A 13465-nucleotide genomic window follows, 5' to 3' on the forward strand; every position below is an offset into this window, starting at 1 on the left:
ATCTGGGCTACCACGGCGCTGCCTGTTCCAAAGCTGCCCGGAGCCTGCCTCGTCGATAAAGGATAAACAAGGAGTCCCCCTCTGCCTGAATTATCTTTTGATTAGTCGCACAGAAGAGTGGAATTAGCTCTTGTGTTTTTTGCTGTTCCCTTGGCTAGTAGTCTCCGGAAGACGGGGTCCTTCAGGCGTGCTGAAGCCTACTAACGACCCCAGGAGTGACTGGGGAGACCCAGCAGACTAGCAAGCAGGTTGAGTTTTGGTCGAGCCGTGCCTCTTTTTTCCTCTCGCTCTCTGGGTTGTCATAACCTTGTGGTACCTCTGGAAGGAAAATGGAAATTCCTTTGGCTCATCTTCTAGGTAAACAGTTTAATTCGCTGTGTGAGGTGACAAGAAACTTGCTCGGATGAAGTCATTGGAGCTGAACGAACTGGCCTGTATCCCCAGAGATGGGAGTGTCAGGGCGCGCGGTTCCCTCTGGGAGGCTGAGGTAACGCGGGTTCCTTCCCGGGAGTCCCTGAACGCCCGGCTTCGGAATCTGCAAACAGCTCAGCTAGTAGGGCGTTGGCACCTACTGACTAACCGTGCAGTCACTAAGCAGCTGTGATGATTAGTGGCATGTCTTTCACAGCCCGAGATAACCTCCCTAGACTGAGCAAAAATAAAATAAAATAGGAAACTGATCAACAGAGTTGATCAGTGAGTGACTCCTAGCAACCCAGAATTCTGATTTAATTATTTTACTTGTAAGTTTAACCAATAAAAATTATTCTCTGTTCATGAAGTTTTTAGGAGCATCTACTAGAGATTTTGCGTCCCACTTGGAACAAACGTAGTAAGCTCATCTTGCACGTAAATTGAAATTATGGAAATTATCCCCGACTTACGGCACCTCCAAATGTAGCATGGAAACAAATATTGACATGTCGACACAGGATTAATAAATAGTATACAAAGAGTGAAGTCCCGCTTCTAAAGGTGAAGTATGCAAATTAAAGTAGCAGTTAAATAATGTGTTTTGTCATTGAGGTAAAAATTACAAAGAATCAGGGATCTGGGGAATTGGACACTCACATACTGTTAGATGAAGTGTAAATTAATACTGTATAATCTTCCTAAGGGAAATATTTGGAAGCATGTAACAGATTTTTAAAACCTTAGGACCCAGCAATTCCATTTCGGTAAATTAATCCTAAGGACATTCTTTTAAAACATGAACAAATGTATATATGGCAACATTGTCTATAGGATCAAAACGTTGGCAACCACTAAAATGTCCAACATTAAGTGGTTGGACAAATTGCTTCACCTCTTGGTGTCTCAGTTTCCTCATCTGTTAAGAAACAGGAATAATAGGGTTGCGAATATCAAACGAATTAGTACAAGCAAAACGCTTGTTACACTGCCTAGCATAGAGTTATCACTAAGTAAGTGTAACTGATCATTATAATTAATATTGGTCAATTAAATCATAGTACACAAGATGTGAAAACTATACAGCTATTTAAGTTGCATAATATAGATTCATATTTACACAGACACCTGAATACGTAAGTTTTCAGACGGAAGTTACAAACCTTGTAAAATTACAAATGCCCACAATTTTAAAAGTCTGAAAGGAAATACATCAGAATATTATGACATGATTATCTCTGAGTGGCAAGATTTTGGACAATGTTTTTGTTCTTTGTGCATTTTATATATTCAAAATATTTTAATGATAAGCATGTATTTTTCTCAAAAGCAGAAAAAAATGTTACCACAATGTAAAAAATGATATGTTGGTACCACCAGTTTCTTAATATTTTGAGGGGCCAATACCAAAAGCGTGTTTGTGTTTCATTATGAGAAGTATAGAATTATTCCAAAATATCACCACTGATAGGGAAGTCAGAGCATTCCCTCTCAAAAATGTGCTTTGATTGGTGGGCTGGGAAAATTAGGTGACAAGTTGTTTACCTTAAGTTCCTAAGCAGTGTCTTGGGCCATTACTGTAAGTGCCAGAGCTAGATATTAGTGGCTCAGACTGGCTGTATCAGAGCCAGATATTGATGAAAATGCATTTGGATGTGCTCTGTACTCCATACGTACTCTGTTGCCAGAAATAAGCTAGGGCACAAACTGTTCAAGCCTTGATTATCAATATGTGTGCAATAGGAATAATACATACTAGTATTGAAAGCATTCTCCATTTATTCTGACCTAGAATGACCTTAGCTGTTTGGGGCAGTGGGGGGGAGCGGGGAATCTCAATGATTAATGTGCTGTATAAATAATAAACTTTTTTTTTTTTTTTGAGACTGAGTTTCGCTCTCCTTACACAGGCTGGAGTGCAATGGCACGATCTCGGCTCACCGCAACCTCCGCCTCCTGGGTTCAGGCAATTCTCCTGCCTCAGCCTCCTGAGTAACTGGGATTACAGGCACGCGCCACCATGCTCAGCTAATTTTTTGTATTTTTAGTAGAGACGGGGTTTCACCATGTTGACCAGGATGGTCTCGATCTCTTGACCTCGTGATCCACCCGTCTCGGCCTCCCAAAGTGCTGGGATTACAGGCTTGAGCCACCGCGCCCGGCTTAATAAACATTTTTAAAATATAAAATTTTAAATATTATATTTAACATAAAAGCCAAACATAAAAAGTGATTTGCTTTGTGTTTTGTGGTTAACTTCCCTTATAATTCATAGAGTTTCACTTTTAGTATTACTATAGTTTTTAAAATGTTTGGAAGACTAGATATCAATGTCACATTAAAATGTTTCTGTAATAGTGTATGTTTAATAAATTCTGTGGTTACTTTTTGAATGTTATATCTCTTTATTCTTAGTTTGATTTTGAAAATTCTTCTACCTTAAAAACAAAAATACTGGCTGGGCACCGTGGCTCACACCTGTAATCCTAGCACTTTGGGAGGCCAAGGTCAGGAGTTCAAGACCCTCCTGACCAACATGGCAAAACCCCTTCTCTACTAAAAATACAAAACTCAGCAGGGCATGGTGACAGCCCCTGTAATCCCAGCTACTAGTGAGGCTGAGGCAGGAGAATCACTTGAACTTGGAGGGCAGAATTTGCAGTGAGCAGAAATGGGACCACTTCATTCCAGTCTGGGCAACAAAGTGAGACTCCCATCTCAAAAAAAAAAAATAATAATACATGCAAATAGAGTTACAAATAGGAAAAAGTCTATAATTTTAAGGTCAGGAAAAGGAATATCCTATGAAGGCTTTTTTTTTTTTGAGATGGAGTTTCGCTCTTGTTACCCAGGCTGGAGTGCAATGGCGCGATCTCGGCTCACTGCATTCTCCTGCCTCGGCCTCCTGAGTAGCTGGGATTACAGGCACGCGCCACCATGCCCAGCTAATTTTTTGTATTTTTAGTAGAGACGGGGTTTCACCATGTTGACCAGGATGGTCTCAATCTCTTGACCTCGTGATCCACCTGCCTTGACCTCCCAAAGTGCTGGGATTACAGGCTTGAGCCACTGCACCCGGCCCTGCGAAGGCTTTTAACAGTTTATTAATTCCAGCCTAAGTAGGAATGATTACTATTTCTCAGTCTTTCCACTTCCACTGCCTTGTCACTGCTTTAGTTCAAACCCTTCTCATCTCTTAGGCAAGTTATTATATTCACCTCCTGCTGTGTTTTCTACTTTCCTACAGCTGTGGACTGAATTGTAGCCTCAAAAATACAGATGTTGAAGCCCTTACCCGAAATGTGATGGAATTTGGAGGCAGCATCTTTGGGAGTTAATTAGAGTTAGACGAGGTCATGAGTTAGTACCCTTATAAGAAGGACACTGGATTGCTTGCTGTCTCTGCCTCTCTCTGCCATGTGAGGATACGGTGAAACGGCAGCTATCTGCAGTCCAGTAAGAGAGCCATCATCAGAACCCACCCATGCTAGTACCCCGATCTGACTTCCAACATTTAGAATGGTGAGAAAATTAATTTCTGTTATATAAGTCACTGACTCTGTGGTATTTTGTTATGGCAGCCCAAGCTGGCTCATACAGCTGTTATCTCTAAACCGTTCTCTGCACTACTGCCAGAATGATTTTTCTAACACACAAAACTGATTATATATCATTCCCTTAAAATTCTTACATGGTTTCTTCAGTTACACGGTCATTCAGTAAATATTTATTAACCCCCATGTGTGTCAGGTAACATTTTAGATGCTGGAATTATAGGGATAAAAACTCTATGTGATTTAGCCTTTTTGGAGTACAGCTTATGGGGAATATATAATCACTAAGTAAAAAATTAAATTAATTGCCTGATTACAAGTGTGCAAGAGTAGCCTTACCTTCAGGATTCAACCCCCATTCTATAGCATTACCCCCTTACTGAACTGGCCTCTCAGTAACTCATATCTTCACAGTTTTTTTTTCTCATACCCTCTACTTTAGTCTTTCTGAATTATTGGCACTTACCCTCATGCTTTTTATATCTTCAAACAAGCAACTATTTCTGCTTTTCCTGCTCTTATTCTATTTAGGTCCTAGATCTCCTCTAAACTTCCACTTAGATTTCGCTTCTTAAAAGCCTTTCCTGACTCAGTACCTGAACAGTAATAGGGACATAATAAATATTTGTTAATTCATTGGTTAACTGACCACCTCTGTTATAGCACTTAATGGTAAGATATGTGTTACAGCTGTCTATTACTTCATAAAAACCCTCTCAAATGTAGCATCTTAGGGCAACAACAATCATTTATTTTGCTTACAAACAAATTTGATTAGAACTTAGCAGGGACCACACAGCGTTGGCAGGGGTAGCTCAGAGGCTGGAATGACTATAGCCAGAACTAAAATCATTTGAAAGTTTGCTCAGTTATATGTCTGGCAGTTGGTCCTAAGCAGTTGGCTGAGTCATTGGGATTATCAACCAGAACAACGACATGGGGGAGCTCCTGTATATCTGCTTGGTTCCTCTCAGCGTGTTGGATGGGCATTGCAAGAGTCAGGAAACTGCCAGTTTCTTAAGACCTGGGCTAGGAAGTGAGCACGGCATCCTTTCAGTCATATCCTATTGGACAGGCAGTCCCAGCATCTACACTCAAGGGAAGAGGAAACAAAATTTATCTCTTGGTGTAAAGAATGTCAAAGAATTTTGGGGTCATACTATAGCTACCACAATATTGTAACTTTGTAATTGTTTATATAAGCATTAGTCTAGGAATCCTTTTTCTGTCTTTCTGGGCTCTTCACGGTAAATATTCCATACATGTTTGTTAAATGCAGTAAATAAATAAAATTTATTATGACTAAAATGGCAAATTTCCATTACTGGCCATGAGAGAGTAACAGGATCAAGACTTAACCTTTTTACAATAAGCAAATAGAACACTGGACAAAATATATGGAATGATTTCAAACATGGGAGAACAGGCAGCACTGGACTATGATTTCAAGAAGAAACAAAGCATATGCAGTGAACCCAATGACTGCAACAGCTTTCTGCCTGGAATCAGCTTCTAGGCTGTGGCATGGGAGGTGGGACTCAAAAAGAACCCAAAGGTCTTACTGTATTGAAGAGACAAAAGTCAAAGTTTGAGGAAGCCAAGAGACTACAATTTGGAGGACAATATATTAGGAAGGTGCTATGCAGAGAAGAGCTTTAGAAATATGCGCAGGGGTTCCCCTTGGGCCTTTGAATGCTAATCTAGTCATGGGTAGGGTAAAGCTCTACAAGTCTGGGCAAAGCACTTTTAGGCAAAGAACTATTACCAGGGAAGCCAAATCTGAAAAATCCCAAGAGTTCACACAAATCGGGGAATCATTTCAATTCTCAAGGCCAGAGGAATGACAATTAGTTGAATACCCTCAGTGTTAAGTAAATACCCAAAAAGGGTAATGTCTTAGTAGTGGGGAGTGGCCTGAGAGGGAAGTCTACCTCTACCTTTGCTCTGAAAAAGCTTAGTTACTTTTGAAAGGTAAGCTAGGCAACATAAATTAGGGGCAGAACAAAGGATGAAACTTAACAGGAATGCATATATTTATGGCACTCAAAAATATAAAAATCTTCAATGGCCAGACTCCAATAAAATATTACTGAACACATAAAGGAGCAGAAAAATGTGGCTAAGAACCAGTAGGGCAATCAGTCCATAGAAACAGACCCAGAAATTAAAGAAATGATTGAACTAACATAAGAATGTTGAAAGAGTTCTGTGATCAATATGATATAACAGGGAGAGAAATAAAAGGCATCAAAAAAGAAGTGAATGGGAATTCTAGAGGTCAAAATTACACTATCTGATATAAAACTTCGACTAGATAGAATTAATGGGAGATTAGGCACTGCAATAGAAAAAAATAAGTGAACCCGAAGACACAGCAACAGAATATACAAAATTGAAGCACACAGAAGAAAAAGACTGAAAAGAAAAATCAACAAAATCTCAATTACCTATAGAAAAATATAAAGCAGTATAGCACATGGGTAATTAAGAGTTCCACAGGAAGTCAAAAAGAGGAGTGGGGAGAAAAATGTTTAAAAATGATACCCAAATTTTCTCAAATTTAATGAAAACTATATTCTTACAAATCGGAGATTGTAAGTGAACCCCAATCATAATAAAAAAACAAAAATGACACTAAAGCACAGCATGATCAAATTACTGAAAATCAGTGATAAGGATAAAATCTTAAAAGCATCCAGAAAACAAAAGGACACATTATATACAGAGCAATAGCATACGCCTAATAAAACTGCAATTTTTTTTTTTTTTTTTTTTTTTTTTTTTTTTTTGAGACGGAGTTTCACTCTTGTTACCCAGGTTGGAGTGCAATGGCGCGATCTCGGCTCACCGCAACCTCCGACTCCTGGGTTCAGGCAATTCTCCTGCCTCAACCTCCTGAGTAGCTGGGATTACAGGCACGCGCCACCTCGCCCATTTAAATTGTTTTATTTTTAGTAGAGACGGGTTTTCACCACGTTGACCAGGATGGTCTCGATCTGTTCACCTCGTGATCCACCTGCGTCGGCCTCCTGAAGTGCTGGAATCACAGGCATGAGCCACCGCGCCTGGCCAAAACTGCAAAATTTTTTTTTTTTTTTTTTTTTTTTTTGAGACGGAGTTTCGCTCTTGTTACCCAGGCTGGAGTGCAATGGCACGATCTCGGCTCACCGCAACCTCCGCCTCCTGGGCTCAGGCAATTCTCCTGCCTCAGCCTCCCGAGTAGCTGGGATTCCAGGCACGCGCCACCATGCCCAGCTAATTCTTTTGTATTTTTAGTAGAGACGGGGTTTCACCATGTGGACCAGGATGCTCTCGATCTCTTGACCTCGTGATCCACCCGCCTTGGCCTCCCAAAGTGCTGGGATTACAGGTTTGAGCCACCGCGCCCGGCCACTGCAAATTTTTAAAAAAGATAATGGATAGTACCTTTAAAGTCTGAAAATTTAAATATTATCAATGTAAACTTTTATATTGGCAAAAATCTTTCTCAAAATGAAGTTGAAATACAGAGCTTGAGCATCTGTGGATTTGGGTATCTTCATGGGGGGTCCGGGAGCCATCCCCTAAAGATACAAGGGACAACTGTGCATACAAAAAAAGCTGAAAGAATTCATCATCAGCAAAACTTACACAATAAGAAATGTTCAAACAAACAAAAATTGAAAATTCTTCAGGCAATAGAAATACAGTGTCACTTGGAGATTTGAAGCTAACAAAAGGAATGAAAAGAATTTGGTCATGTGAAAGTAAATATTAAAGACAATTCCTTCTCATTATAAAATGTATTTAAAAACAAAAATAATAGTATTATGGGGTTGATAGCATAGGCCAAAGTAAAATATATCAAAATAATACCATAAAAGATGGGAGAAGACAAATAGAAATAAAGTACTGGAAGAATTCTTACATTATACATGCAGTGGTATAAATATTATTTGAAAGTAAGCTATGGTAAGTTAAAAATGCATACTGTAAGCAGTAGAGCAATAACCCCCAAAAGAAAAACAAAAGAACAGAGACAGACAATAGTGGAAATACATAGACATTTTTAAAATTCACATAATTCTACAAAAGGCAACAAATGAGGACTAGAAGAAAAAAGAAGAGACAAATAGAAAAACAAAGTAAGACGGTAGATTTTAATTCACATTAATAATTACATTAAATCAATAATTAATTACATTAAATACCAACGATCTAAACTGCAATTAAAGACCAGGAATTGTCAGTCTATTTTTAAAAAACTAGACCCAACTATACAATGTGTGTAAGAAAGTTATTTTAAAGATAAAACATAAAGAATATAACAATTTTATGTATTTTTGTATATAATAACAGAGCTTCAAAGTACATGAAACAAAAACTGATGAATTTTGAGGAAAAATAAATGACTACCTCGTACAGTTTTTAACTTCCCTGTCTCAATATTGACAGGACAAGCAGAGGAAAATCTGTAAGGCTATGGAGACTTAAATAATACTAATAAGAAACTTGATTTAATAGAACTTTATAGAATACGACATCCAATAATGGCTGAAAATACATTATTTTCCAGTGTAGATGATGTATTTACCGAGACAGATCACATTCTGGGCTATAAAACAAACCTCAATAAATCTAAAAACATTCAAGTCACACAAAGTCTGTTTTCTGACTAAAATGGAGTTAAAAGTATGCAGCAGAAGGCTAGCTGAAAGTCCCCAAATATTTGGAAGCAAATTAACATTTGGAAATTAGATAACAACTGATTAATTAACATACTAACCCAGGGTCAAAGAGAAATAAAAATGAAAACAGAGAAGTATTTTAAATAGAATACAAATGAAAACACAGCATTATTAAAATTTGTGGAAAGGAATTAAAGAGTATTTACAGAGATATTTATAGTATAACACAGCACTTATATTTAAAAGAAGAAAAGACTCAAATCAATGATCTCAGCTTTTACCTTAAGAAAATTAGAAAAAGTGGCAAATGAAACCCAAAGTAAGCAGAAAAAAGGCGCTAATAACATCAGAATGGAAACCAATGAGAAACAAGACACAAATAGAGAAAATAAATGAAACTAAAGCCAATTGTTTAGGAGGTTAATAAAACCAGACTAATTAGAGGGAAAAAAAGAGAAAAGTCACAAATTATAAACTTCCAGAATGAGAGACTTGGCATCACTACAGATGCTCTAGATGTTAACTGGATAATAAGAAAATATTATGACTAACTTTATACCCATAAACTGGACAACACAGAGGAAATGGCAAATCCCTTCAGAGGCGTGAACTAATAAACTCACTGGATAAATGTTTATTATTATTATTATTATTATTATTATTTTGTAGAGATGAGGTCTGGCTATGTTGCCCAGGCTGGACTCAAATTCCTGGTCTTTTCTTGGCCTCCCAAAGTGCTGAGAATACAGGCATGAGCCACAGTGCCCAGCCTCAAGAAATATTTAATGTAAAGAGCTCTACTTGAATTTCTTGTTGAAAGTTTTGTTAAAAATTCTAGGCCTGGCTTTTAATCAGGCCTAGATGACTTCACCAAAAATTAAAAAAAAAAGAGAGAGATGAGGTATTTTGGGGAGGGGGAAAGGGTGATGCTCTGTCTTTGTTATTTTTACTACAGTAATGCTCTTATTACTACATTTTCTATATATATATAGATATATATGCCAATATTTATTAAAGTGTACATTTTAAATATGCACAGATTTTATATTTGAATTACATCTAAATAAAGCTTTTAAAACTCACCAGAAATTACATTCTTTGCAACTGTTCAGAGTTGTGATTTTTTTAAACTGTAGATGATCACTTAAAAATATGAGAGAAGGGCCGGGCACGATGGCTCAAGCCTGTAATCCCAGCACTTTGGGAGGCCGAGGCGGGTGGATCACGAGGTCGAGAGATCGAGACCATCCTGGTCAACATGGTGAAACCCCGTCTCTACTAAAAATACAAAAAATTAGCTGGGCATGGTGGCACGTGCCCGTAATCCCAGCTACTCAGGAGGCTAAGGCAGGAGAATTGCCTGAACCCAGGAGGCGGAGGTTGCGGTGAGCCGAGATTGCGCCATTGCACTCCAGCCTGGGTAACAAGAGCGAAACTCCGTCTCAAAAAAAAAAAAAAAAAAAAAAAAAAAAAAAAAATATTAGAGAAGGCATGTATTTCAAAAAAGCAAAAATGTTTGAAAACCACAGCCTAGTCAGACCTTACCCAGCAACTAGACCGCAGGCCTGTCCCCACCTCTGTCACTCTTTTGCTCCTAATGGATATTTTGGAACAGCTGCTGTATCATGGTTTGACATATCTTATTTGGAGAAGTTTGAACCAATCTATATAACGACAGAGTCTATAAATAGCCTTTTCACACCAAATGATAGTATGATATAAACTCTCGTATTCATTATAATTCAATTTGTGACTTCTTCCACTTTTACCTTTTTTCCTAGTATAAAGATCATGTCTTTTTCTTTTATGAACACCTAGTAACTACCAGAGACCAGGTAACTAGATTAGCAACACTTACCTGCTGGTCTGGGTTGATGCTGGTTCTGCCGACTCAGCAGCTGATACACCCAAAGGATCTTTGAAACTGAAGACCTCACAAAGGAATCTACTCCTTCCCACCATTTACCATTCAAAGATTTTTCAAAACAGACGACTCCAGTTTTGAAGGCAATTCAGTGTTTAGCACAATGAAAAATGGATGTGTTTACTCTGTATGCATATACATATTTACAAAATGAAATTTACAAAAGGAAAAAAGGTATTTTTATTCTAAAATTCCCTGGACTATATCTGTGCCAGTGTAGAAAATATTCCCCAAAGGAGCATTTAAAATACTACTTTTATGGGTTTTTTTTTTTTTTTTTTGACATGGAGTTTCACTCTTGTTACCCAGGCTGAAGTGCAATGGCACGATCTCGGCTCACCGCAACCTCCGCCTCCTGGGTTCAAGCAATTCTCCTGCCTCAGCCTCCTGAGTAGCTGGGATTACAGGCACGTGCCACCATGTCCAGCTAATTTTTTGTATTTTTAGTAGAGACGGGGTTTCACCATGTTCATCAGGATGGTCTCGATCTCTCGACCTCGTGATCTACCCGCCTCCGCCTCCCAAAGTGCTGGGATTACAGGCTTGAGCCACCACGCCCGGCCTACTTTTATGTTTTTAGTCTTACGTAATTAATACTCATAATAGCATATGTGTATGTTTTATTTTCATGATCAATTTTGTAAGGCGTGAAATGGTTCTTAGGCATGAAGTTCTTGTTTATAATAATAAACCTACAGAACAGAAGGGTTTTACTTATAAAGTCTTGACTGTCAACTGTCAGCCTAGAACCAAATTTTCGTGATTGATTCTGTTCTAAAGGAGATTATAGATAAGTTCTAAAGGAACTTCCCTGTGTCTGTTTTCCCCCTCAATAAAAACAATAAAGAGATTGGGTTAAATGAATTCCAATATTCCTTCCAACCCTCAACGCTCAACTTATCATTTCCCAGACCAATCTTCTGTGTTCAGAGGTTTCTTGCTCTTTATGTTTCAGTTCTTATTCTCTTTCTTTGTATTTGCTTCCACTACGGCTCACTTCTGCTACTTTTTTTTTTTTTTAAATTTGAGACTCAGTCTTGCTCTATTGCCCAGGCTGGAGTGCACTACCTTGGCCCGCTGCAATCTCCATCTCCTGGTTTCAAGCAATTCTCCTGCCTCAGCCTCCTGAGTAGCTGGAACTATGGGCGCCCTCCACCATGCCTGGCTAATTTTTGTATTTTTAGTAGAGATGGAGTGTCATCATATTGGCCAGGCTGGTCTTGAACTTCTGACCTGAAATGATCTGCCTGCCTCAACCTTCCAAAGTGCTGGGATTATAGGCGTGAGCCACCTTGCCTGGCCTTCTGCTGTATTTCATAAGTGCTCCCCTGAATGCACCGGCTTTCTTCCTCACATTCCTTCCTGTTGCGATACCTAAAACTAGCAAAACTGGTGAAATTTTAAAGTGTTTTTTTTCTCTGAAATTAATGATATCATTGCTCTCATCCTGTTGAAATAACCACACTATGCCTAGTCAAATTCTATCATGATGTGCTAAGAACATACACATTATAGATTACTGACACCATTAACACTGTCTCTGTCACAAATACAGTCACAACTTGATTTCAAGATCTGTCATAAAGCTATGGTAATTAAGATAATATGGTGTGGCCGGGCGCGGTGGCTCAAGCCTGTAATCCCAGCACTTTGGGAGGCCGAGGCGGGTGGATCACGAGGTCGAGAGATCGAGACCATCCTGGTCAACACGGTGAAACCCCATCTCTACTAAAAAAAAAAAATACAAAAAATCAGCTGGGCATGGTGGCACGTGCCTGTAATCCCAGCTACTCAGGAGGCTGAGACAGGAGAATTGCCTGAACCCAGGAGGCGGAGGTTGCGGTGAGCCGAGATCGCGCCATTGCACTCCAGCCTGGGTAACAAGAGCGAAACTCCATCTCAAAAAAAAAAAAAAGATAATATGGTACTGGCATACAGACAGACAGGAAGAGCAATAGAACAGAATAGACCTAACAGAAATATATTCATACATAAATGGACAACTGATCTTTGACAAGGTACAGAAGAAATTCAGCAGAGGGGCCGGGCGCGGTGGCTCAAGCCTGTAATCCCAGCACTTTGGGAGGCCGAGGCGGGTGGATCATGAGGTCAAGAGATCGAGACCATTCTGGTCAACATAGTGAAACCCCGTCTCTACTAAACATACAAAAAATTAGCTGGGCATGGTGGCGCGTGCCTGTAATCCCAGCTACTCAGGAGGCTGAGGCAGGAGAATTGCCTGAACCCAGGAGGCGGAGGTTGCGGTGAGTCGAAATCGCGCCATTGCACTCCATCCTGGGTAACAAGAGTGAAACTCTGTCTCAAAAAAAAAAAAAAAAAAAAAAAAAGAAATTCAGCAGAGAAAGGATAGGTTTTCAACAAATGGCCCTGAAACACTTGAATATTTATAAGCAAAAATATGAACCTCATTTCATACCCCATATCATATAAAAAAGTTAAAATGGATCATAGACCCAAATGTTAAACCTCAAATATTAAATTTCCAGAAGAAAATATGACAAAATCTTTGTTACCTTGGATTAGGCAATAATTTCCTAGATACAACACTGAAAACTCAGTCCTTCGAAGAAAAAGAAAATTGATAAACAGACTTCATGAAAATTAATAACGTCTGCTCTTTGAAAGGTACTGTCAAGAAAATCATCCTACTGGCTCGTGCCTGTAATCACAGCACTTTAGTAGGAGGGTTGCTTGAATGAAGGAGTTCAAGACTGACCTGGGCAACACGGCGAGACTCTGTCTCGAAAAAAATAAATAAAAATTCTCCCATGTGCTGGGAAGAACTATTTGCAAATCATATCTCTGATAAAGGATTTTTATTTAGAAAATACAGTAGTCGCAAAATCTAGTAATTAAAGAAAGCAATTAATTCACCACAAAATTCAGCA

The sequence above is a fragment of the Saimiri boliviensis genome, chromosome 8 (genome assembly GCF_048565385.1).
Source record: "Saimiri boliviensis isolate mSaiBol1 chromosome 8, mSaiBol1.pri, whole genome shotgun sequence".
NCBI lineage: Eukaryota > Metazoa > Chordata > Mammalia > Primates > Cebidae > Saimiri > Saimiri boliviensis.